Genomic DNA, 27,916 nt, shown 5'->3' on the forward strand with positions numbered 1-27,916 from the left:
TGGCTTTATCGTATGCAGTTGGTTTCCCTTTTCTGTGTCCCAAAAGCTTTAAAAAGGAGATTTCTATTTTGTTTTGTATTTCAGTATAAAGGAGCTTTTGTTATAAAAGAAGGCAGCTTGGAACAATAAAACTTTCTTTTTAGATCCAATATTTTAAAAGGGAAAAAAATCCCTTAAATCTCATCCTCTTGGTTCAGTGCCATATGGTTGAGTAATAGACATAATGCAATCCTGTGACAAAACTTGGGATTTCCAGGTGAAAAATTGGCTAGTGTCATTGACCATTGATATACCACAGGAAAAGGGCACAGTCACCACCAGTAGGGTGTTTGTCTTTTATCAAGGCAAGGATCAGTGAGTACGTGGTTCTGAGTTTGTAAAGGGTGCTCTTTATTTCAGATGTTCTGCCCATGCAGAAGAGCAAAGAAGAAAACTTCCTACCCAGGCAGAGCTTGGATTTGTCAGGTGTGATTTATGGCTACTTATTTTAGTTGCTATTTGAGTAATCAGTTTTTTCCCTTGACAGTCTATACTACTATTTAGTTTTGCCAAGTTTTTAATAATGAAAAGAACTGGATTTGAAAATTGAAATGCCTCCAAGAGTGTATGTGATTGTGCCTGGAAAGATATAAAGGAGAGGAAGGGAGTTCTCTAGAGGAGGAAGTTGTCTGTTTTGACTTTTTATTTCCTAGCACTTGAAACATAGTAAGTGCTGAAAAAATGCCTTCGGGTTAGTGAAAAAGTACATCACCTGGTGTCATCATTACAGAATGGTAGTAGGAATGGAGATGCAGCAATACATACCCATTGCAACTATTTGATAAGTCAGAAATGGGATCAATGAAGGTCTGACAACTTTTCTACCCCTGTAATAGCTCTTCTGTCTGCAAACTCAGGGTTCTTTGGTTGTAAGTGGCAGAAACACATTCGTTGTAGGCAAAATGGTGGATTGGTTACTGCTATGGACTGAATGTGTGCCCCACCCCCAAATTTATATGTTGAAGCTCCAGTCTCATAAACCTCAATGGGACTGTATATGGAGATAGAGCATTTGTAAAAGTAGTTGAGTCATAGGGTAGGGCTCTGATCTGATAGGATGAGTGTCCTTTTAAGAAGAGGGAGAAAGACCAGAGCTCACCCTCTCTCTTTGCATGCACAGAGGAAAGACCACATGAAGATACAGCAAGCAGGCAGCTCTCTGCTGCACGCTAGGAAGGAAGAGCAATCTTACGAGAAACCAGATTGGCCAGCACCTTGATCTTAGACTTCCCAGCCTCTGGAACTGTGGAAAATAAATTTCTGTTGTTTTCAAGGCTCTCAGTCTATGACATTTTGTTATAGCAGGCCAAGCAGATGAATACAGTCACTCACGTGGTAGAAGAGTTAATGGCATAATTCACAGGCTTAAAGGAAGAGATGTAGGAAATCTAGCCTCAGGGAAAGCCACCAAGACTTGCTCAGTCACGCTCTCTTTTTTTGTGTGTGCTTGTGCCTGCTTAATTTTGTCCTATTTTTTTTAAAAAGATTTTATTTATTTGACAGAGAGAGACACAGCGAGAGAGGGAACACAAGCAGGGGGAGTGGGAGAGGGAGAAGCAGGCTTCCCACAGAGCAGAGAGCCCGATATGGGGCTCGATCCCAGGACCCTGAGATCATGACCTGAGCCGAAGGCAGACGCTTAACAACTGAGCCCCCCAGGCGCCCCAATTTTGTCCTCTTGAAAGACTCTCCATGTGGCAGAAAAAACCACTCACACTCAGATTTACCTTCTCCTATTCCAGCAATCCCAACAGCAAGTTCTGTTTCCCATGTCTAAAAATCAGGCCTGGAGAAGGACTCTGATTAGCCCTGCTTAGAACAGGGGCTCACACTTTAGGATAAATGTCTCCCACTGAGAGAATAATTAGTTATCATTGACAAGGTTGCATGCCCATCGCTGTCACTGTGTACAGAAGAGCCAGGCACAATCCCATCAAAACCATGTGTAAGGGGTTAGTGGTGGTTTTTTAAAGGAAAGGACGCATTAATATGAAAGGACATTGTCTACTCCACGGAGGCTGGGCAGCCATATCTGTGATTTGGGGAAATTGAAGCATCTCCAAATTAATGTTCAGGGACTCAGAATCAAGCCATATTTTGACTAGTACAGCTCTGATGGTGCTTCACATTTTCAGAAATTAGGCTTCTGTCTAGTTCCTGAAACCAAGTTGTTGTCAAGTACTTGGGGTCTGAGTGTTTTAACACTGTTTTATCCCCATTTCCATAGGCTATGCCATGATCACAGCTCTAGTATTCTTAATTCCTCTTGACTTGAAATTTGTCAGGAAGTAGAATTCCATGGTTGGATCTACTCCTTTGAGATCAATTTTCTGCCTTTTTGATTCCTGAACATTATTTGCTTCTGGATTCCATATTGCCATGCTATGTCTATAGTATGTTTATTATAAAAACCCATTTTCCTCATGTTAGACTCATGTGAGGTTGGCTGATATCCTGGAATAATTCTTGCTACAATATCTGACCAAGCTGGAAGAGGACTCTAGAAATTTGCAGTGTAGTTGAGGTTCTCCTGCTCCCCTTACAGACTACTTTTAGTAGGTGCACTGACTTCAGGTTCCTCTCCGTCCTTTTCTGCCTATTATAGCTTTACCTGAGATAGAAGAAATACCATTTATAACTTTTACAGCATGTATACCATAACTTTTGATATTCACATTTTATGTAGTTTCCTCTGATATTAATTCTGGGCTTTGGCCAATAGGACATGAGCAAACATGACACCAGCAGAGTCTTGAGAATCATTTACATACTGGGATATATACTCTTGGACTGTTCAGTCTTAGATTCGTGAGGCACTAAGTGAAGATGTCTGGCTGCACTATTGGAGAGACCATGTGGAGAGAGAGAGAGAAAGGGAGGGAGAGAGAGAGAGATGTTCGGACAATTGGAACAGTTCCAGTGGTTCCATCCATCCTAGGTAAGGTACCATACAGGCAAAAGAAGTTATCTCGGATAATCCAGCCCCAACAGAAGAAATGCCAGCTAAAGCCTACCTAGACTGCAAAATTGTGAGAAACAGTGAATCATCATTGTTTTAAAGCCCCTAAATCTTGCAGTGGTTTATCATACATGATAGATAATGAAACACACTGCTTTTTGTCAAATTTGGAGATGCCAGTCGTTTGTCTTTGCCCTACCTTGGTTCCATTCCAGAAGTCAGGATGAGTGGTCATTTATGAACAGATGTTCCTGCCATATTTCTGATGGAGTAAGGAGGTAGCATGTCAATGTATCAAGAACCTTCACTCTGTGGAGCTGGGAAAATCCAAGTCTGTTTTCTGTCCAATGGAGTTGACGTGTGTATGAGGTTTTGTAAACTGGGAGATGTTGGCTCTTACAGATTCAGTTCTTTCATATAGTGGTTGAGAGAATTTAATGCAATGATGCACATAAAGCATCATGCCAAGACTTGATAATCCATCCGTAGTGGCTGTCATGTTTATCAATCTTACTTTTTCTCAGGTTTTACAGACTCTTGAATTTTCTCTGTGGCCCTCAGAATGCAGATACCTAACTAGGGGTTTGCAGTTGGAATGAGGCTCTATCTCCATCTAACTGACTGGGAATTTCAGTCTTCTGTGTCTAACTTTGCAGGCACAACATTTCTAGAAGGATTTGTCAAGGAAGCTGTTTGGTTTTTGTTTGTTTGTTTTCATCTAGTTTCTCTCCACACTTCTGAAACTACACTCCTACCATGTTCTCCTGGATGATCTCTTCCCTCAGGCTTCTAATGCCTGTTCTGTAATCAAAGTGAATGCTTGATTCCCGTGTCTGGACTTCATCTTTTATTAGCCAACAAATCATTACCATATGGATTTGGCTATTTTCCCAGCTTTGTTTGTTTAGTTATGGCCATGATACCCAGCCATGTTACAAGCTACTCATGGAAATTGTTATGTCATTCAATTGCCTCACTCTCATCTAAAGTACGATTTTTGACAGGTCCACCCATAGCTCTGAAATATGTTATGGAGAGATAATTGGCTAATGCCCATGTAATAGCTATCTCTTCTTTGGGGTTTAGGCATTGAAAATATTTGAAAGAAATGAGCTGGCTAATGCACAGTATGATTATTAAACTTTTCTCCAAAGGTTATACTAGTTGAATATGCAATCTCAAATAATATTTATTAAAAGTTAGAATTTCTAGTCCATGGAGTTTGGAGCATCAGAATTGTTAATTAAGCCTGGTTTTGCACTGGTATATTTTCAAGGATTATTAACCGACAATACAATTTTTTAAAAACCTAATTTTTCAAACAAGCCACTAACTGACTTTGTGCCTTTAAGTAGGTCACTTAGCTTCTCTAGGCTTCAATCTGATCACTTATGAAAGAAAATGTTACATATACCAATACATTTGGATAAAATCCTAAAAAAATAAAACCTAAAAAGAAATAGAAAGCCTCAATACTTTTATAACCATTATATTAGTCTGCTGAGGCTTCTATAAAAAAATACCATAGTCTGGGTTGCTTAAACAACAGAAATTTATTAAAGTTCTAGAGGTTGGGAAGTCCACAGTCAAAGTGCTAGACAATTTTATTCCTGGTGAGAATTCTTCCTGGCTAATAGACAGCTGCCTTCCCACTGTACTTTCACATGGCAGGAAAAAAAGTAGCTGTTTAACAGCTCTTATAAGTACACTAATCCTTTAGGATCAGAACTCCACCCTTATGACATGATTTAACCTTAATTACTATCTTACTCCAAATACAGGCATACTGGTTGTTAGGCCTTCAACATATACATTTGGAGGGAACATAATTAGTCCATAGCAATCATTAAATAAATTGCTAGAAGAATACAAGGAAAATATTAAGAAAACACAAGGAAAATATGGTTTCTGGGAAACTTAAAAGATCATTTTATTTTTAAAGATTTTATTTATTTGAGAGACAGAGCAACAAGCAGGTGGAGGAGCAGAAGGAGGGGGGTAAGCAGACTCCCCACTGAGCGTGGAGTCTTACCTGGGGCTCAATCCCAGGACCCTGAGATCATGACTCGAGCCAAAGTCAGGTGCTTAACCGACTGAGTCACCCAGGTGCCTAAAAGATCATTTTAAGCTTACACAAACTCTTTCAGAACCCAGGAAAAGAGTGAATATTTCCCAAATCATTTTATGGAGCTAAATAGAACCTTGATTGCAAAACCAAGTGAGGACAGCATGAGCAAGATCTACAAATCTCCCTTGTGAATATAAATGTATAAATTGTAAAAAAGAATTATTAGCAAACCAAATCTAACACTATATAAAATAACATAAACAAGTTTTAAAAAAGATTTTATTTATTTATTTGTCAGAGAGAGAGAGAGAGCACAAGCAGGGGGACCCTGAGATCTTGACCTGAGCCAAAGGCAGACGCTTAACCGACTGATCCATCCAGGCATCCCTATAATAAACAAGTTTGGTCTAATACAGAAATCCGAGAGTGGTTTAATATCAGAAAACCTACAGATGTCCTTTCTCTCATTAACAGATGAAAGTAGGAAGATAATATATAACCACCTGAAAGAATGCAGACTTATTTTTTAAAAATCATCATCCTTCCATGAGAAACACTCAGTGAAATATGACTATGAAGAAACTTTCTTAAAGATATCTAACAAAAATTGAATGCAAATATCCTTCTTCATGGAACATTGTTTGAAGCATTTATTTAGAAACTAGGAATAAGATGTCACCTTTTCTGGAAGGCCTAGGTAGTGTGAGAGAATATATTGTACAAAATGCCTAAGAATTGGAACTAACAAATCTGTCAATGACAAAGGTGCTATGACTGAATACGTAGAAAATGCAAAAGAATCTACAGTGAGATTATTAAAAACAATACAGGTGTTTATCTCAAAGTGGAGTCTGAGAAAGGGGCTGGGATGCATGGCTTTTTTTGGGTGGCGACCTCAGGGAAGTAGCAGTGAAGTGGCTGGAAGAATGGGACAGGGAGTAAGAAAAGCCAATACATGGTGTGTTACTGAGTTAGCTATTGCTGTGGGCAACTGCAGTTTAATCCCACTGATGACTCTCTGAAGGTCTGTGTAGACAGTGACTTAGAATTATCCCTCCAAACATGGGATGTTGGTAGAAAGTCACCAAAGTATATGTCTGAGGTAGGATCCTGGTATTACATACATCAAATTTCCCACCACTGTTGGGCTAAAATTGGAAACAGGATGACAAAATGTGGTGCAGGGCCCCCAAGCATCTGCCGCAGTGACTGGATAAAAGACCACTATAAAAAATAAATTGGATTTCTATATACAAGAAATAAACAGAAAACAGAACTAAAAATACATGCTAGAGATGTATAGAGAAAGTTATAAAAATTATAAACTTCCTTGGAAGTCCATGTATGGCTAAATAAGTGGAAAGATTTACCATTTTCGTGGAAAATAAGTCAATATTGTAATGATGTAAATTCTCCCCAAAGTGATCCATAGAAGTGAAATCCTATCAATATATCATCCAGTTTAAAAAAAAAGATTTCATATGGATTTGATTTTTTTTGTCTTCCCAAGAATAATGAATGTTAAGGAATTTATAACAAAGCAACATGATAAGGTGGAAAGAACCTGCACTTTGGAATAAAACTAAACATTATTTTTAGTGCTATTTCCAAAAAATACTTAACCTTGGAGAAATCATTAACTTTATGAAGGAAGGGGTAATGCCTAAGCTCAAAGAATTATGAGGACTAAATCAAAACAAAACAAAACGATTAAGTAAGAATGTAAAGAAAGTGCCTGGCACGTAGTAGGTGTTCAGGAAGTTTTCATTCTCTTCTTTTTTCCTTGAAGACAGGCTTCCATTTTATAGTTCTCAGTATTTCCATTCTGTGGTCAACAAACTCAAAAAAATAAGAATAGATTTTTACCAGCTATGAAACTTTTTGGAGAATAAAGAAATCAAGTGGGAAGCATTATAGCTTGAAATGTCAGTATTCCCTTGACAACTGGACCTCTTTTTCCTATTTTACTGTCACCTAAATCCCTGTTGTCACATTCTTTATGATGTTCTTTTAGACATTCTTTTTTTTAAATTTAAATTCAATTTAGTTAACATATAGTATATTATTAGTTTCAGGGGCAGAATTTAGTGATTCATCAGTTGTATATAACACCCAGTGCTCCTTACATCACATGCTCTCCTAATGTCCATCACCCAGTTACCCCATCCCCCTGCCCACCTCCGCTCCAGTAACCTCAGTTTGTTTCCTATAGTTAAGAGTCTCTTATGGCTTGCCTCCCTCTCTGTTTTTATTTTATTTTTCCTTCCCTCCCCCTATGTTCATCTGTTTTGTTTCTTAAATTCCACATATGAGTGAAATCATATGGTATTTGTCTTTCTCTGACTGACTGATTTCACTTAGCATAATACCCTCTAGTTCCATCCACGTCATTGCAAATGGCAAGATTTCATTCTTTTTGATGGCTGAGTAATACATTCTTGATTTTAAAATAACCAATTCTATCAATCTTTATCTTATGCTTAGTGCGTTTTTGGGTCTTATTCAATAAAATATATTCATTATGATGGCTTTGTAATAAATCTTGATGTCTAGGAGAACAAGTCTCCTGTATTCTTCTCAAATACTCTTGGGCCTTGGGTATTTCATGTTAATTTTAGAATCAATTTGTGAAGTTTCTCAACAAACTGTGTTGAGATTTTGATTGATATTACAGTATTCTGTAGGTTAATTTAAGTTGAATTTGCATTTTTTAGAATATTGAGCTTTTCTATCTGTGAATATATACTATATCTAATTTATTCAGCCTTAATGTTTTTTAAAATGTTTTATTTTTTTTAAGTTGAGTGTTGAGTTTGTGGGTGTGCATTTTGGGGTTATGCTTCATAACTTAAATATATGCAATATGTATCAAATATAATCTTTTTAAAAATGAGGAAGGAAATATGCCTTAAGTGGAATGTAGCCATTAAAAGTGATGGTAAATTTATTGATATGGAAAGATCCACAGCATCTTAATAAGTGAGAAATGCCTTTTTCATAATAACATATGTTTTAGGTAAATGCCATTTATTAAATACATGTGAAATGATGAGTGTAAAGAGAGATATTTGAAATCTACTGAAAATGCAGAATTGAATACAAGAGTCAGATAGAGAAGCACTTTGAAAATGGTGAAGTAAGAACCTTTAACAATCCCTTCCTCCTTCCAGAAAAGCAACAAGAACACTGACAAAAATTGTCAAAATGAAAATGTTCAGAACTCTGGAAATTACAGAATTGCAAAGTTTAAGGAGCATCTGTTCAAGAAAGTCAGCTGGGTCATGGTAAGAACATTGAGCTTTGTGGTGTCTTAACTTGCTCTCACCTCTCTCTCTCTTTTTTAGATTTACAATAACTTTGACAACTGACACCCTGACAACTACAGTAGCTATAATAGCCAGCAAACTAGTGGCTACTGGAGGGGGTGATATGGGTTTGGAGCTCTCTAAAAGTCCCATTACCTAGAAATTTGACATTATTTGACCTGTCTGGTAGCTCACTAAAAATCTCCATTCCCAGGGCTTGTCTTTATATGACTTCAGGACTCACTCTATGTCGATAGTCCTATCCCTGGAGCATTTGTCAAAAATAATCAGCAATTGTTTAACACTGGCCAAGGTGGTATAACCAGTTAGGGCTAAAAAAGGCAGACTACAATACTTAAAAGAAAAAGTTGGGAATGAGATGTCCACGTGGAGCTTTGAAAAACTCCAGCATATCTTGGAGTCTAGAAGGCCGCATGCATGTGCATGGATGTGTGCATGCCTAGGCAAGGCCTGAAAAGGCCCTTAACTCTCTGACATTGAGGTTGTGCAAGTAGGACATGAAGGCTAAGGGAGAGTTGTAAACTGCCTGCCAGAGCACTGAAGGCGTGTCCCAATACATGCACAGAACCTCTCAGCAAAGACCAAGACACTTATTGGTTCATGGCATTTAAGGAAATCTCTGTCCATTCTTTAGCTGATCATTAAGTTACTCAAGCAGAGACTTCAGTGGCCACATACAATAAAGGATATAAACTTTACAGTATTAATTCAGAAAAGTCACTAAACAAACAACAACACAACAAACCTTGGGCAGGGAGAATCAGATTTTTGTGAAATTAAATAAGCATATCATTTAAAATACCTAGTTTTTAATGAAAATTAAGAGACATGCATAGAAATAAGAAAGTATGGTCCATACACAGAAAAAAAATGCCATCACTAGACACTACCCCTAGGAAAACCAGACATTCTTACTACACAAAGATTTTATTTTATTTAAATTCAAGTTAGTTAACATATAATGTATTATTAGTTTCAGGGGTAGAATTTAGTGATTCATCAGTTGCATATAACACCCAGTGCTCCTTACATCAAGTGCTCTCCTTAACACCCACCACCCAATGACCCCATTCTCCCACCCACCTCCCCTCCAGCAACCCTCTGTTTGTTCCCTATTGTAAGGAGTCTCATGGTTTGTCTGTCTCTCTGTTATTGTCTTCTTTTATTTTTCCTTTCTTTCCCCTGTGTTCATCAGTTTTATTTCTTAAATTCCACATATGAATGAAATCATATGGCATTTGTCTCTCTGACTGGTTTATTTCACGTAGCATAATACTCTCTAGTTCCATCCATGTCATTGCAAATGGCAAGATTTCATTCTTTTTGATGGCTGAGTAATATTCCACACTCACAAAGATTTTAAATAAGCTATTTAAAAAATGTTCAAAGAGCCAAAGGAAACCGTGTCTAAAAAACTAAAGGAACAAATGAGAACAATGTCTTGCCAAATAGTGAATATCAATAAAGAGAGAAATTATCAAAAGGAACCAAATAGTAATTCTGCAGTTGAAAAGTACAATAAATAAAATGTTAAATTCACTAGAGGGGCTCCATAGCATGTTGAACAGGAAAAGGAATAAAGCAGAGAACTTGAAGGTAGTTTGATGGAGATTATGCAATCTAAGGAACAGAAAGTACAAAAGAATGAAGAAAAATAAGCAGAACTTCAGAGGTCTGTGTGACATCACTATATGCATAATGGAAACCCCCAAAAGAAAGGAGAGAGAAAATGCAGAAGAAAGAATATTTGAAGAAATAGTGATTAAAAACTGTCAAGCTTTGAAATCCCCAAACAGAGAGTCTTAAAAGCAATAAGAGAAAGGTGACTCATCATATACCAGGGATTATCAGTAATTATCAGCTGACTTTTCTCATCAGAAACCGTGGACATCAGGGGTGCCTGGGTGGCTCAGTCAGTTAAGCATCTGCCTTGGGCTCAGGTCATGATCCCGGAGTCCTGGGATTGAGCCCTGTGTCAGGTTCCCTGCTCAGTGGGGAGTCTCCTTCTCCCTCTGCCTCTGCCCCTTCCCCCCACTCATGCTCACTTTCTCTTCTCTCTCTTTCTCAAAAAAAAAAAAAAAATCCTAAAAAAAAAGTAGAAACCATGGACACCAGAAAGCAGTGAAGTAACATATTTAAAGTGCTGAAAGAAAAAGACTATTAACCAAGATTTCAATGTCCGGCAAAACCATGATTCAAAAATGAAGGATAAATTAAGACATTTCCAGATAAACAAAAGCTGAAAGAATTTGTTGTTAGCAGATCTCCCTTACAAGGAACACTAAAGAGTGTACATCTTTTTTTTTTTTTTTTTTTTTTTTTTAAAGATTTTATTTATTTATTTGACAGAGAGACATAGTGAGAGCAGGAACACAAGCAGGGGGAGTGGGAGAGGGAGAAGCAGGCTTCCCGCGGAGCAGGGAGCCCGATGTGGGACTCGATCCCAGGACCCTGGGATCATGACCTGAGCCGAAGGCAGACGCTTAACGACTGAGCCACCCAGGCGCCCAAGAGTGTACATCTTGAAACAAAAGGATAATAGATGGTACTATGAATCAACAAGAAGATAAAATACTACTAAAAGATAACTGTGTAGATAAGTATAAAAGACAATATAAGTATATTTGTAGTTGTAATTCTTTTTTTTCTCCTATCTGAAAAAGAACTGCATAAAGCAATAATTATAATATTGTGTCAATGGGCTTATAATGCATAAAGATGCAATTTGTATGACAATAAGAGCACAAAGGAGGTGGGATCAAAGCTGTGTTGCAGCAAAGCTTTAGTATACTATGGATTATGTGCTTATCTAACTAGAAGATTGTAAGTTAAGATGTTAATTTACTAATTACATCACTCAAAAAAATCATAAAAGAAACAAGAGAATTGAAATGGTATACTAGGAAAATCTTTGTGAAACAATAGAAACTGGAGGAGTTTGATGGAGGAAAAGACAAACAAAGACACATACTTACAGGAAACAAATAGTGAAATGACAGAAATATATCTTGCCTTTTCAGTAAGTATATTAAATGTAAGTGGACTAAACACTCTAATCAAAAGTCACTGGTTGGTGGAAATGAATAAAAATTATAATCCAACTGCCTTCCTGTATAAGAGGCACACTTTGAATAGTAAGATCAAATAGGTTGAAAATAAGAGAATAAGAAAAGATACCATGCAAACAATACCCAAAAGATAGCTGAAGGGGCCCTACTAATATAAACAAAATAGATTTTAACAACAGAAAAGTGTGACTGAGAAAACAAGGCTATCTTATTGCCCTTTATAAGTGGGTCCATCCATCTCAAAATTACTGGAGCACAGGAAAATCAGTGCTTAGAGGGAAATTTATGGCTGTGATTGTAAATTTATAGCTGAAAACTAAGAAGTCATCAAGGTTGCAGGGTACAGTATCAGCTTAGAAAAATCAACCATATTTCTAAACACTAGCAATGAATAATTCAAAATGAAATTAAGAAAAGCAATTATGATATTAAGAAAATGAAGAAAACTCTATTTACAATGGAATAAAGAATAAAATAGGAATAAATTTAACAAAAGAAGTATAAAATAAAAAATGTATTTTTTTTATAACTATGAGATGATGGATATTAATGTGGTGATCATTTCACAATGTATGTAAGTCAAATGATTGTGCTGAACACCTTAACCTTATACAGTGCTGTATGTCAATTATATCTCAATAAAACTAGAAAAAAAGTATATACACTGAAAACTAAAAGTACTGTTATAAGGAGTAGTGGTGAGAATGTGGAGATATTGCAATCCTCATACATTGCTGATGGAAAGTTGTAGCTGCATTGAAAAATAGTCTGCAGTTCCTCAAAAAGTTAAACATAGAATTACCATATGACCCAGCAATTCTACTTCTAAGTATACATCCAAGAACATTGAAACATATCCATACAAAAACTTGTACACAAATATTCATACCTGGGATATTCATAAGACTAAAAACATGGAAAGAACTCCTATAAATATAGAAATAAAATGTATTATATTCATATAATACAATATTATTCAGCTGTAAAAAAAAATAAGTACTGATTCAAGCTACAATGTGGATAAGCCTTGAAACCATTATGCTAAGTGAAATAAAAGCCAGTCACAAAAAGCATATTATATTGTATGTCATTGTTTAGTTCCCATTTATATGAAATGTCCAGAATATGCAGATTCTTTTTTTTTTTTTTTTGAGATGAAAACTTGATTTTTTTTTTTTTTGAAGTGTTCCATGATTCATTGTTTGTGCACAACACCCAGTGCTCCATGCAGAATGTGCCCTCCTCAATACCCACCCAGAATATGCAGATTCTTAGAGACAGAAGGTGCATTAGCTGTTGCCATGGGCTGGAAAGAGAGGAGAATAAGGAATGACTAATAGGTACAGGGTTTCTTTTGGGGTTGGTAAAAATTTTCTTGAATTAGATTGTGGTGATGGTTGCACAACTCTATGAATATACGGAAAACCACTGACTTGTACATATTAAGAAGGTGAATTTTATGTTATGTAATTTGTGTCTTAATCAAGTTGTGATCTAAAAAAGATGCATCCCGAGGTCCTCTTCAGGTCTGATACTTTCTTTTAAGGCACATAACCCAAACATAACAGCTATAGCAAACCTAAATAACCTCAGAATCGTCCAGGAAAGGAAGCTTCAATTTTTCCGTAGTGCCATACCCACCGAGAATTCTTGGAAGATATTTTGCATGTACAAAAACTGTTTGAAAGTCCCTTGCTGCCAAACTGGACCAAGGCAATGACTGCCGTTGGTGGGCCTGACTGACTCATTGCATGGTCCCAGAATTGAAAAATCACCTATTGCCTAATTTTAAAAAATGTACAGATTCTGTGTCCCTCGTTATGCTCAAGTTCATCTCTGCTCAGCTGAACAGTTTCCTATGGTTGCATCTGGCGACTCTGGACTCTAGGTCACGTGGTCTCTTAAGAGGGGAGAGTTCTTGTAGGAAAGCATAATAAATTTAAGTGATACAATATAAAAATGTACAGTCTTGTATCGTGACTAACATAACATAATAAAGTAAAAAAAATGTACAGTCTTTTAAAACAACTTATTATATTAAAATTTGTTAAAAATAGTATGTGTACTTTTAGAAGTATTCAACAAGTACAGAAGAGTCTTCCTTTATCACTAAACCCACATTTCACTCCCAAGAGGTAACTCCAGTGAGGGAGTTACTTTATTATTCTGCCAGACATTTGCCTGGTTGCCCTCAGATCCCATCTCTCGTCTGTTCTGTGTGGCGGGGAACTCACTGCCCACCCTCTGGTTTATCTTCAGGTTTCTGGGAAGGTTTGGCTGATGGACTATACCCGCAGGACACTGAGTGGTGCCCCTTTGGCTTCAGGTGGCATTTCTAAGGCAAGTGCACCTCCTCTCTGGTCCTGTCTTCCTCTCGGGGGCCCATCGTGGTTGCAGCTTCTCTGGGATGGCTCCAGCACCCGGGATTTGGTAACACTCTCCTCTATGTTTTCCTCCAACCAACGGTGATAGAGACTTCCTGTTTTTTTGCTAAATTCTGCAGCATCTCACCCTGCACCATTTAGCATCTCAGCTTTCGTCATCGTCTGTTCCACAAGTGTGTTCAGTTCTTCTGTTGGAAATACCCACGGTAGTCTGTTCTCTGTCTGGACACTGACTGATACACAACATTCTTCCAGAAATTCTCTATGATTCTATAGTCATATGCATAAATAGCTTTTTTATGTAAATGAGGTCATAATAGTTATGCGTTGCCTTTCTATTTTACCATCCAGCCTGGAGATCTTTCCCATTAGCCTGTGTAGATTGACAGCTGTCAGTTTTTTTCAAATAGCTGCAAGTCATTCCATTGTAGGGACATACTGTAGTGTATTTAACCAGGGTTCTACTGGTGGAACTTGAAGTCCCCTCCAGTTTTATGTTATTAATAACACTGCTACCTATATACATATATACACATCATCGTATATATGGGGACGTTTGGAAAGCTGAGAGAAATTGCCACATTGGTTTCCGAAGAGACGATCCGAATTTCTACTCCAAGTCAATGTATAAGTGTACTTGTTTCCTCATATTCTTACTCATTTTGTGTATTATTAAACCTTCAATTCTTTCCAATCTGATAGAGACAGAAAAGGCCAGATCTCATTTTTTAAGGGCAGTTTTCAAGTAATGGATGTAATTAAGGGGACCTGTGTTCTTCTGTAGAGAAGCCTTGGGCATGACCTGGAAGTCAGAGGTCAAACAAAGCAGGAGCCTGCCGTTGGCCTCATAACAGTGGAAAGCCCGGACCAGGGCCTGTGCAGAGTATGGAGATACTCTTACTTCAGTGTGGGCCTGGAGCAAGCCGATTCTGAGGACACATGCTGTCTTGTGGAGGTGTGGTGTGTGGTGTGTGTGTGTGCAGGTGTGCTGGCAGGCTTCTCTTGTATGGGATTTAATGTTTACTCCCTGGAACATAAGGGTCAAAGCCCACCATAAGCCCTCTTGCTGGAGAATTTCTGTGGAGTCAGCCTTAAGTAGCTTAGACTTCCAAAAGAATTAACTGCTGAAGATGAGCTCCTAGAACAGTCCCCAAGTGAGACTGTGGTTTTTAGGCACCCAGTCAATAGGGTTTTTCTTCATGGGATTGCGAGTCCCACACTGAAGCCTTGATGAAAAGATGATTCTCTCGGGCGCCTGAGTGGCTCAGTTGGTTAAGCGACTGCCTTCGGCTCAGGTCATGATCCTGGAGTCCCTGGATCGAGTCCCGCATCGGGCTCCCTGCTCAGCAGGGAGTCTGCTTTGCCCTCTGACCGTATCCCCTCTCATGTGCTCTCTCTCATTCTCTCTCTCTCAAATAAATAAATAAAATCTTAAAAAAAAAAAGATTATTCTCTCAAAGGAGAGCAGCCTCCAGGAAGGAAGAGCAAGCCTTGGACTACAGCTGTAGCCCCGGGAGTTCCAGACTGTGCCTGGTAATGAAGTGGGCGGTGGCGGGTGGATGTAGGGGTAGAGGAGCTTGGGATGCAGGGAAGAAGCTTCCAGAAGGACAACCCAGAAGTGGTTGTTGGGGAAAGAATCTACTTGAGGGAGGCTGATCTGTGCAGCCCCACCATCCATGTGGCCTTCTTCGTTGGTTGGTGGCACCCCCGTGTATAGGTTGGCCAGGGGAGGAAGGGAACAACCAGGAAAAGGTGGGAGGGGGATTTTCTGAAGCTTACAGTTACCCACTTCATGGATTTACCCTTGCGCCTGCCCCAGGACCCTTCAAAAGCTACAGATTTAGTGTTTCTCCATTTTAAGGTTTTGTTTTTGTTTTTAAATGTCTTAGCTCATTCTTTGCCATCTGTGTGATCTTCCAGTTAGCTTAAATTGGGCAGGGTGAGAGGACTGGGGAAAGAGATTGGAAAATAGAAGAGATTTGAGGGGTGGGGAAAGAGGAAGGGGGAGAGGAGGAGATCTAATGCCATAAGTAGGTCTCTTACCTAAGGCTAACCCCCATCTAATTGTTGGAATCTGGTTTCCCTGCCAGTCTAAGACATGTATGTGAGGTCCCCTTTATTCCTCAGCTACTGTTCATCCTCAGCGGCCTCTGATTTTGAAGAGAACTCTTTTGTCCCTAGGTGTTAGAAGTGGGATTGCTTCTTTGTTGTCTACACAGATAAAGCTCTTTCTGAGTATCTAAAATCTATTCAGTCAGAACAGCACCCTCTCCCCTCTTCAGGAATCAAGTAACCACGAACACGGCCCCGCTTTCTGAGAGGTGCCCACCCATCCTGGACTATGCAGTGGCCTCAGAGCCTTGGACCCTGGAGGTAAACAGCCGCCTCATCGTCTTGACTCCACAAGGATCATCTTCTAGGGGGGAAGAATTCATGGTCTGCTGAACGGAACAGGATGAAGCTGGAAAGGAAATGAATGGTATTTTCCTGCTTCTAGGAGCCTATTACAAAAATAGAAGCTGAAAGTTAAAAAAAAAAAAATGAAGAATTCTCAGCTGTAATGTGATGCATAGAACTGAAATTTCCCTTAAGAATTTTGGTTTCAGGAAAACCATTCTTGCAACTTTTCACAACATCCTGAGTGTGGGGTATTGAAATCCTTAATAAATATCATCTTTAATTCAGGACAGCTGAGTCAACAAATGTGACTGTCACTCTTGGTCTCCTCCTCCTTGCCATCTTGCAAGTAAGAGGAAGTTTCAGCTAGGCCCCCTGAAATCCTTTCTGGCTAACCCTCAACTGCCTTGGCCTCTAGGCTAGATATTGCTTAACTTGATAGTACACCATTTCGAATATTTTGCATACTCGCCTACAAGTTATTTAAAAATAAAAGCAATCAAAGCAACCAACCTATGACCCCTACTCTTGCTTTGAGAAAACACAACTGCTATAGGAAGCCCATGAACTTGCATCGATACCATCTTCATGGTTGCATTATACAGAGCATTTCCCTGCAGGAGCTGGGACAAGTCAGACACGAGGAAGCTTGACTGTCAGGGATTCAGAGCTGGTAGGTTGGCTGAGAAGCGGGGCCACGTTCCTCCCGCCAGGGGACTGTGCAGCCGGGGTTAATACACATCAGACGAGATGTGACACTTTCAGAAGCACTGGAGAGGCAATTAACTCAGGCCAGATCTCTGCTGCGTGAGCCCCCTTTCCCCAGTCGGCATGTCTGTGGTGAGAGCTGAATTTATAAAACACCACAGTGAGGCTGGCAGGCTGGCAGCCTGTGGGAACTGGAAGGAGAGGAGGTGAGATGGTCTCTGCTATTGGGACCTGGTGGAAGTGGGCTTGGCCTCATCCTTCTCTTGCATTAAGGTGACGTGTAAGGACAGGGATATGCTTAGGACTTGGGTTACTCAGTGTTGCCTGTATGCCGAGAGGGTCCGGTGGCTGGTTCTGAGCAAAACGTAGAATGCAAAGATGCTAAAAGGCTAGATATCCCCAGATACCATGTTTTAACAGTGAGCTTGCAAAGATATTCTTTATGGGTTTGCTGCCCAGCCTGGAAAGTGGCACATAGTGGAGATTTCACACAAGGAAAGACAGGATGCTATATTTATGCAGAGAGAGATAATTGACCAGGCCCCGTTTTGTCATTCTTGTAGCATCCACTGCTCTTGGTAGGATGGTCCTTTATCACTTGCCTTGAGCATTGCAGAAACTGTTAACCTTGGTCCTGTCTCAGGTTTTTCCCTGTTCCGTATTCCTGGATGCAAGCACTACACACCATGCTCTGTGCTGGGGAGAAGTGTAGAGGCGGTCTCTTCCCTTAAGGCTCTACGGTGTGTGGGGAAATCACCAGGAAAGAGACCAATTAACTGCAATTCTAGAAGAGTTGCCAAAGACAAGGATTAAAGTTCTGAGACTGTCAAGCATTTTTTTCTTCAGTAAGTCCCTTAAGGTTATTAACTATTAATTTTAAATTCATAAAGTAGTTTATTTATTTGTAAATAGCCAATTAGAGTCTTTTGGTAGGAGAAGTAGGGTTTATGGTCACCCATCGGCAGTGATAAATAAAAACAGTCATCTCCAATATATAAGTTGGGAGCAAGGCATTCAAGTCTGTGCATCAAAAAAAATCATAAATATATAATAAGCATATGTCACTCATCATAAGCAAATAACATTTCCAGAACTTAATTTCTCTTAAACCTCTCTACTTATATTAATATAACTCAAGGCAACTCTTCCCTATACTCATGGTTCCCTTAAATTTAATACGTATCTACTAGATATGTATTTCCATGCAAATGTCCATGGCAGGCACCAGCAGCAAATTGAAGAGGGAGGGAGAACAGGCTGGGAGGACCTGTGGCTACACAGCTCGAGCCAGGAAGCCAGAACATCAGTTTTGGAATAGGCTGATTCTCACTCTAGCCTTTCTATTAAGATCTGATGAATCCTTTAAATACATTTTTCATCAGACACCCAGATAACCAGAAGACATATGGTGCCACCGTTCCACTGGCATTTATGAACAGAAGCAGCTGCTAAGCAGACTGACATTTTTAAAAAAGGAACAAGTGAGCCTAAGGGGATCAAAATTGTTATCAATCAGTCCTGAATTCTTCAGCCTTCATGCAGGTCTTGAACTAGCCAGAAGGCATTGAAAGAGTACACAGAACTGGCTTTGCTTTGAAGATTCTGGCTGGGAGGGTTTCACCTGTGACAGGAACAGATGGGATCCTCTTTGGGCCCATGGGGCCTCCATTATGACAATATATATGAATAGATCCTGTTTCTAGAGGCACAGAGCTGTCCAAGAGGCTCCTGGGAAGACGGATGGATGCTAGTTGGCTGTGTGGGTCACGGGAGGGGGTGGTGGACGGTGGTAGGGATTGATCAGACTGCCCTTGTGTTGCTCTCTTAGTTCTCAGAAGCAGTTCACTTCTCATTTTGTAAATTAAAACCATGGCGACTAAACTGGGAACAAGCCCAATCAACCAAATGGGATGATTCACACTCTCAGTAAGAGTTAATTTTTTTCTCAACCAACTAATTTCAAATTATTAGGCTCCATTTCTGTACCTTGTTTTTCCTCCCATGTCAGGCAAATTCCCAAAGGCTTCTGGAACCATCTCTGTTTCATTTGAAACCCATATTATGATAAACATATTGTTTATGGAATGTTGAGCAGGTACCAAGTGTTGTGCTAAGTGTTTTGCATTCACCATCCAATCTGAGTCTTGTCAAGGGAAGTAAGGCTCAGAGAAGATAAACAAGCTGCCTGAAAGTTTACCAAGCCAACAGGTGCAGAACCAGGATTTTAATTCCAGTTTCTCTTACTCCAAAGACATTCTCTGACTCTTGCCATACAGTACTTGAGAAGTCATAATTGCTGAGGTCTTTCCATGACCCCAATGCGATTGTAGACAAAGATCACCAAAGGCTGTGAATTCAAATGCTGAAAAGGAAAAGGATGAATTTTATGAAGGATTATGTAACCCTCAAAGGATTCAGCGTGAGCATTGGGCTGAATTTTGCATCTTTGGCAGGGGGAAATCAGGGTAGCGCTGCCTTAGGACTCCTGGAAATTTGGCTGCAGGGAACAAGGGTGCAGAGACCAAGGCTTGCTTGGAGTACATTCTTTGACTTGAGTTCTGCAGCTAAATGAAGAAACTTACTGCCAAAGCTCCAAACTCCTACCTGCTCTGGAAAATGTTTCATTCTCCTCCAAAGCCAGGTTTTAAACACGAGGTGAGCGGTCCTAAAAAGGAAGGTGCAGCAATCATTCTTTTGAAAGGAAAGAAATTTTAATATCCCCTGACCAAAAAAAAAAAAAAAAGTGCTCCATTAAGCAGCTGAAATAAATGGTCAGCTGATTTCTTTATAAATCGTCCAAGACCATGTTGTCAGGCTGTTCCTCTTCATCCAAAGGTCCAGACAAGCAGCCCAGCTTCATTTCCTTAGCTCTCAGTCTTTCTAAGGAGGGGAGACTATCAGGACTGGTGCCTAATGGAGACTGAAGAAAGAGTCCTACTCTCCCAAGCCCTGTCTATAAAAGTGCAGGGTTAGTCCTACAGTCCCTGCATTTTCTGTTGCTTGATTTTGAGAACAAGTCACTGTTGACAATGGCTGATACACTTTGTCCATTCATGCAAGTGATCACAGGGCTTTGTTCTTGCCGAGGGTCCAGCTTCCTCCAGTGAATCATGTCTCACACTTTTATACTTCCATGTCTCTAAATGCACACTATCTCATTAAATCCTTACATGTTGTTATTATCCTCAGATGATGAAACGAAGGCTCAAGGTCATAGAGCTTGTAAGACGCCGAGCAGGACTGCGAACTCAGGACTGTCTGACCCCAGAGGCTGGGCATCCTAACCATTACACAACACTTGTCTTTTACAGATGTGGAAATGAGGGCTTGAGAAGGTTTGGCAGCCCGTTTGGCGCAGACCCAGTAACAGGGCACATACTCAATTCTTGTTTTCCATTCCAACTCTCTGCCTTAAAAAAAGAAGGTGATACTATTTTTATTTATTTATTTATTCATTCCTTTTTAAAAATAAGCTTTACTTTTTTATGACAGTTTTAGATTTAAAGAAAAATTATGAAGATGGTAGAAAGAGTTCCCATATACATGTCACCCAGTTTCCCCATTATTAACATTTTACATGAGTCTGGCACATTTGTTACCATCAATGAGCAAATATTGATGCATTAGCAAGAACTAGTGTCTATATTTTATTCAGGTTTCCTTAGTTTTTACCTAATGTCCTTTTTTTCTATTTTAGGATCCCATCCAAGATACCATATCACCTTCACTTATCATGACTCGGTAGGCTCCTCTTGGCTGTGACTTTCCTTGCTTTTGATGACCTTGACAGTTTTGAAGAATGCTGGTCAGGTATGTTGTAGGATGTCCTCCTATTGGGATTTGTTTGATGTTTTTCTCAGACTAGTCTGTTATGGGTCTGTTATGGGTTTTTGGAAGGAAGATCCTCCAAAGGAAAGTGCCATTTCATCACGATGGGGATGGGGGATGAGGGATCGATCCTATCAATATAAATCATTGCTGTGGAAATTGACTTTTATCACCTGACTAAGGTGGTTTATGGTAGGTTTCTCCACCGTAAAGTAATTCTTTTTTTTTTTTTTTTTTTTACCCCTTCCTTACTGTACTCTTTGGAAGGAAGTCACTGTACAGCCCATGTTTAAGGGGTGAGGAGTTAAGCTCTGTTTCTTTGAAGGTGAAATATCTACATAAATAATTTGAAATTTTTCCACCAGGGGATTTGTCTCTTCTGCCCATTTATTTATTCATTTATTTATATCAGCATGGATCTATGGATATTTATTTATTTTTGACATGAAAGCTTGTCTACTGCAGCAATAAGAAAGTAGTTTAGTACAGCTGCATCTTGCTCTAGTTAAGTAGTAAAAATTTCTGGTTGTTCTGAAGAGGTAGTGGTGTATCTAGAGGGCACAGTCTATCTGTGGGCTGTTTCCTGACTCATGAAAGGTTGGTGCTGGAAAGTATCCTTTATTTACTGATGAGGAAATGTAATACAGCTATTATGATATCACTGGCCCAGTTCATTTCTCACCTGCTCCATTTCCCCTCAGTGCCCCCACCTGGCCAGATACCAACGGAGCCTATAGCTTCTCTATGACTCAGAGAACTGTGTCCATTCCTTAACTGTGTCCAGTTAAGACAAGCAGTTTACACCTCACAGCACCACTCCGGCCAGGATGCTCTCAACTTTGCAACATAATGAGGACAAGCAAACCATGATCTTTCCTTTTAAAATATTTATTTATTTATTTGAGAGACAGGCGGCAGGGGGTGGGGGGGAAAGGCGCAGAGGGAAACAATCTCAAGCAGATTCTCTGCTGAACATGGAGCATGACATGGGGCTTGATCTCATGACCCTGAGATCATGACCTGAGCTGAAATCACCAGTGGGACGCTTAACTGACTCAGCCACCCTGGCGGCCCCGTGATCTTTCCTTTTAAAGCACAGAGGAAAGAACCAGGTAATCTTCGATGTCCTGAATCTCCTTGAGGAATGAGAAGGATGTGGTGTTCTTCTTTTCTCTTAATTACCTATTGTGTTGTGTGGGGCCCATTTTGGTAAGAGGAACCAAATATATCTGGGCAGCAACCTTTAGTGTGATTTGTGCAGATTTTCAAATTGAAATGATAAAATCTTGGGATCTGTACCAGCCCAGCATGGGACAAACCAATCAGTAAACCTTGGCAGCAAGAGTGAAATCTTATCCACCTACCCGTGCTGTCCATATTAATCATCTCTGCCCCATACTGTCATGAACGAAGGTCTCCTCAGCATGTCCTGACACTTGCCAGCACAGGGTGGAGTGGAACCCTTCCCTTCCCTCTCTCCCAAGACTTTGGTAGAGAAAAATAGTTTATATGAAGAAACAGAGATCAGCTCTTTCTCATTTGGAAAATCTCCATACAGGGGCACCTGGGTGGCTTAGTCCATTAAGCATCTGCCTTTGGCTCAGGTCATGGTCCCAGGGTCCTGGGATCGAGCCCCACGTTGGGCTCCCTGCTCATCAGGGAATCTGCTTCTCCCTCTCCTTGTGCCCCTCCCCCCAACTTGTACTCTTGTTTTCTCTCTCAAATAAATAAATAAAATCTTAAAAAAAAAAAAAGGAAAAGCTCCATATGCATGTAATTCTTACAAGAATAGTCTTGGCTTTCAAGTGTCATCATTTGGGTAAGCTCACTCTGCCGATCTGGAACTTCTCCAGGGTGTCAGGGATTACCAACCGCATTTCCATTCTTATCTGGCATGCTCCAAGAATGAAATTGTTTTGTATCTTTATTTAATACTCTGCCTTTCTGGGACACATAAAGTGTGGTCTGGTCCAGTGATGCAGACAGTCCTGAAGGGGCAGAGAGCTGGCAAATAATACTTGGGTCTATTGGTGGAAGGCTGACCTTCAAAGAATGACCTCAGTAAACCTGCACATGGGGAGTGGAGGATTCCGTCTAACACTACTAGCAGGCGGTGTAGACTAGTGGGGAACAACCGACATGGAAATAAGAGAGATTGGATTTGCAATCCTGCTCTGTCCCTTATCAACAAAATGACCTTGCAGTTATTTAACCTCTGTGAATCCCTGTTTTGAAATGCTTGCTTTATGTGATTTCTGTATGGATTAAATGAGACAAGGTATATTAAGTGCCTGAAGCATAGTAGGGGATCCATATATAATTGTTGTCATTCTCATCATCAAATTGTTGGCATTATATTTCTATGATTACAGTTCCAAGATTCTGAAATCCACATGGTATATTCCAACTCCTCTCACTCTGGGTTTGGCTTCAGTAAGAAATTTCACAAAGGAAACTGTCTCTTCTGACCTACTATCACTGCACCATCATTTTGAATTATTTTCCATGGTAGGCTAGTTTGTTCAGACACATTCTCTCTCTCTCCTGACTTTATTTATGTTCAGCAATGAACATTTATAAGATCACTGGCCCTGAATATGATGTATTCACAGCTCAAATAAAGAAATGGGTATTGTTACATCAGGATTGAAACCAGGACCATGACTTCACAACTTGGAGCAGGGCTAAATTATCCTAGCAGGTATTGGCCTGTACTGGAAGAATGTCTCTGAGCCTGTAGAAGGTTCACTCACTTTCACACCTTGGCGTGCTTCCTTTTCCTCTCTCTCCCCATGAACAAAACAAGCTCACTTGTTCTTATTGATGTATAATTTCTATTGGAGAGAGGTTAAAACTGCTTTAAGGTCTGACCTGATACATAACCACAGACTCTCAAGGCTCGTAGATACATCACTAGCACTTCAGTCCTAACTATCCCTATAATAATTTGGGGATCACACATAGACAGCTGGTGTATGTTTTTACTTTTCTGCTGGGTTGAGCTGCTTGCCATAAAAATGTTTTTTACTTTCTTGTAACACAACATTTCTTAGCAGCCTCTCCATATTTCTAGCTAGGGGACTTTTTGTCATGACACCTTTTCTTTGACCTCCAAACTTTTCAAACGAGTAGACACTCTGCCTGTTCACTCCTTGTCCCATTTGCATTCTGCCTCTTGTCTGCACTATGATTTTGAAGTTGCTCCTTGGGAGGCCATGTTCTTAGTTGTCTCACGATGCTCCAGCCAATTCCCTTCCCTCAATCTCATCTTTCTTCCTGGTGTATGTGACACTCTGCGTCATCCTTCTCTTCCTGCAATGACTTGCTTGACTTCTAACATTTTATAGTACTTGGATTCTCCTGCTACTTCTCAGATTATTCATCCACCGGCGAGGCTGAAGTTTCCTTCTTTGCCCACCTTAAAAATGTAGGCATTTCCCAAAGTCTGTGTTCTTCCGTCTTCCTGCCCACTCGTATTCTCACTCACGTGGTCCATTACCATGGCTGCAAATATCACCTTCTCACCAATGGCTCCCAAATCTTCATCCAGATCTTAATTCTCTTCCAATCTCCTGTTTTCTCTGTGCACTTTCTTGTTGTTTTCACCTTTGGATCTTTTGATACCTCAAAAACAACATGTCTAAATCGCAATTTATCATTTACAGCTTTTAAAAAATTATTTTAATTTTCTAAAAATTTTAATTCCAGTGTACTTAACAGCCAGTGTTATATTTGTTTCAACTGTACAATATAATGATTCAACACTTCCATCATAGGTTTTTGAATTGTGGTTTACAGATCCCTCAGGTTCATGGAAATGCCTTAGGTGCTAACTGGAGGTAGGGCTAGTGGTTGTGAGAGTGAGGCCCAGTTTTCCAGTTCAACTACCTGGAGCACCTTTGTTCTTCTGTTTGATATGTGAGACTTCCAAGCAAGATTTCATTTTTCTCAAGGGTGACAATGTTGAAAAAATGTTTGGAATCCACTGAGTTACCCAAATTTGTCCTGAACTCATTCCTTTTACTCTTGACTTTTTAAAATTTCCGTTATTGTTACTAGGAAATCACAAACTTAAATGCCTGCGGGTGCCAAGTACAAAGTGGAAGTGAGTGAAATTCCCTGAGTCTGAGACAAAGGAGAGTGGCGGCAATTGTGATGTGCTGAAGGTAACATAACCACTGATATAGGCCTTCAAATGGAAAAGTTCACTTTGAGTAGGAACCGTAAAATCCATATCTGTAAGTGTCCTTTTCATGGGAGTTATACGTTTGCAAACTTTGGGTAACAATGGTATCCTAATTACTCAGGCTGGACATCTTGGAGGAATTTCTCTCCTTCCTTTCTTCCCCCCATCATTAGTTTTCTTGTCATTTCATTCATGGCCAAATGTAAGGCTTCTCTCTCCATGCTTCTCTCATCTGTCCTTTTCATCTTATTCTTATTGATCTTGGTTTAGACTCCATATTAGCTTGCTCATGGACTATTTCTTTGCTTCTCCCTCTGAGCTCTCCTGCATCCTCTGTTGAAAATGTGTCCACATTTGTCTATGGTGAGAAGCCAATGACCTCAGCTTGGTTTTTGAGGCCATTTCCTTTCTGCCTTATCTTTTCTTTTCCGCAGAACCTACTTCTAATCATCCTCTGATATTTGCTGCCTTCTGTGTCTTCTATTTTCTACTATAGTTATTTATATTCATGTCTCAGTTATCCTGACAGTTGGTGAACTTTGACTATTTTATTTAATGTAGGTAGGCATTCTTTAGAAACTACCATGTTAAACAGGTACTTTGGATGTGTTTTAGGTGCTTTGGACATGGTCTTTATCCTCAAAGAGGTCCTAGGTGAGGCATGAAGACAGTCACACAAACAAATAATTAAAACATTAAGTCATTAAGCCTGATAGTAAAGATCTGTCTAAAATGCTATGGGAATGCAGAAAGGGGAATCATTAATTCTGAAGAGGTTGTAGGGTGGGTGAAGGATCATGGACAGTGACTCATGTGCAGAACTTAGAACAAGGTCCCCTTGGTGTAGGAACCACCAGGATGGAGGGAAGAGAAGGAAAATAACTGTAGGCGTTCCAGATGACCGAAACCGAATCTTGGAAATAATGTAATATAAGGAAATGTGGGAGGTTTTAGGGCTGTTTGCCTGGAGAACATTTGAAGAGAAAATGGACTCTTCCCTAGGTAATAATAATGACTAATATGTGGAATTTATAGAGAAATTTTGGGTTCAATGTGATCTTTTCTGTAACGAAAGGCTCTGACCTTGGGCATGGGTTGGTCCAGTGGTGCACTCTGTGTCAGGTGGAGGCTGCATGAGCATCAGAAACTATGGAAGGGTAGATTTCAGAATAGAAATTTTGAGCACAAAATACTTTGAAAATAATTTTTAAGGGTGTTTCTATATTGACCAGTGTGACTATTTTGGCCAAATTGATTAGAGCATTATTAGACTAATTAAACCTATTGGTCCTATCTATACTCATAGCACAGGAAAGGCTCTCTATGTAATTGTGGAATCAAATCCAAGTGGATGAATAACCTGTCTGTGATCAATAGACTGGTTTCTAAATAGGAGCTTTGTAGAGTATTTTCAGTTACTTTGCTTTCCAAAACTTTCTACAGGGAATTGGGAAATGGGCACTTTTATCTCCTGCTGGTGGGAGTATAAATTAGTACCACCTTTCTGCAGGGTAATTTGGCTTCACATATAAAAAGTTTCAGCATGTTCCTATCTTTTGACCTAGTACTTCTATATACAGTAGCTCCTTCTAAAGCAATTATTATCGCTTGTCAAAGTTTTATTGATAAAAATGCTCATCACAGAAGTGCTAATAATAGGAAAAATTGGGAGTAATCTAAATGCCCATCAATATGTAATTGGTTAACTAAATCATGGTCCATCTGTACAATGAAATGTTATTTAGCTACTAAAAATAACATTATAATAGAACACTGAACAACACTGGAAACACCTTCACAACTTGTTAACTTTGAAAAGCAAATTTCCTAAGTACTCTAATTCTACTTTCATCTTCCATATGTATTAATTGCCGAGCTGTGTGATTATGGACAATATAAATTTTTTTCCACTTATTTGTAATAAACATTTTTCTACCATAAACATACACTTTTGTAATAACTAATAAGGATATTTAAAAAGCCCTCAAACTTGTTTGCGTTGCCTTCCCTGCTCCCTTGGAGTTAGAACCATCACACCTACAATATGGAAGCCCATGGGAGTGCAAAACGCAAAGATCAGGCCACGCTAGAGGGACAGAGAGGTCCTAAAGTTGGGTTCAGTCTTTCTGGCCAGGAGGACACCCCCCTCTCTTTAGGCCAAAGGCTGTCTTCCTCCTCTGCATTATATTGGCTGCAAACTCATACAAGGAATTGTCCTTTCTTTCAACTTTTTCCCCCTAAATGACCCACTTCATTTGCACTTCCTAAAGCCTTGCTGTGCTTTCCCTCCTCTCCCCTTCAGTCACGTCCTGATTGTCTCACCTTATCCACAAAGCTAGTGCTGGGCAGTACCTGAATGAACAGACAGGTAAAGTAGGTGCGCTTATGGAGTCAATGTCAAGAATAATTCATCTGCTTAGTTGCTGGTAGAGACCTGGACTTATGCTGCTTTTGCTGCTGAAGTGAGCCTCCTGGCTTTCATACCTTTGCTACCTGCTCTGCCATGGAAGTGGGTCATACAGGAACAAGTGCCTCGTGTAAGGAGCTGAGCTGTACCTCCATCTGCCTCTCTGACAAGGTGACAAGGGAAGAGAGGCCTCCTGGGGCAGGTTAAGATGGCTTCATTCTTCTTCTGGTAGCTGGGATTTGGACAAAGTGACTTCCCTGCCCTGAATTTATGTGATTTCATGGTGATTCTGTTCTTGTCTCCCTTACTAGAAACAGAGATCACGCTCAGTATAAACCACTCTATTTTAACTTCAACATTATGTTCAGGGAGAAAGTCTCAGTTGTGGGATCATGTCTATTCTATTTTATGTACTTTTCATTTTAAATACGAACCATGTAATGGGCAGTGGTATCATGCTAGGGCAGCAACAGCAAAGAACCTCAGAGCTTATAGGAAAGATGCTGTTTAGCAACTGTTTCTACATTTATTCAACAAAAACTTACA

General features: G+C 39.7%; 1 long non-coding RNA gene across 1 annotated transcript; it reads left to right on the plus strand.

Moving 5' to 3' along the window:
* The first annotated feature begins 248 nt into the window (after positions 1-248).
* LOC129046387 (uncharacterized) lies at positions 249-26,177 on the plus strand. Its single transcript, XR_008507572.2, has 6 exons — positions 249-465; positions 8,237-8,350; positions 13,720-15,377; positions 16,127-16,323; positions 20,647-20,759; positions 24,837-26,177. It is a non-coding gene; the product is annotated as an uncharacterized LOC129046387 (long non-coding RNA).
* Positions 26,178-27,916: the final 1,739 nt, after the last annotated feature.

Source organism: Mirounga angustirostris, unplaced genomic scaffold (genome assembly GCF_029215605.1).
Source record: "Mirounga angustirostris isolate CCGP_5_RB_7025 unplaced genomic scaffold, mMirAng1.0.hap1 SCAF_13, whole genome shotgun sequence".
Taxonomy (NCBI): Eukaryota; Metazoa; Chordata; class Mammalia; order Carnivora; family Phocidae; genus Mirounga; species Mirounga angustirostris.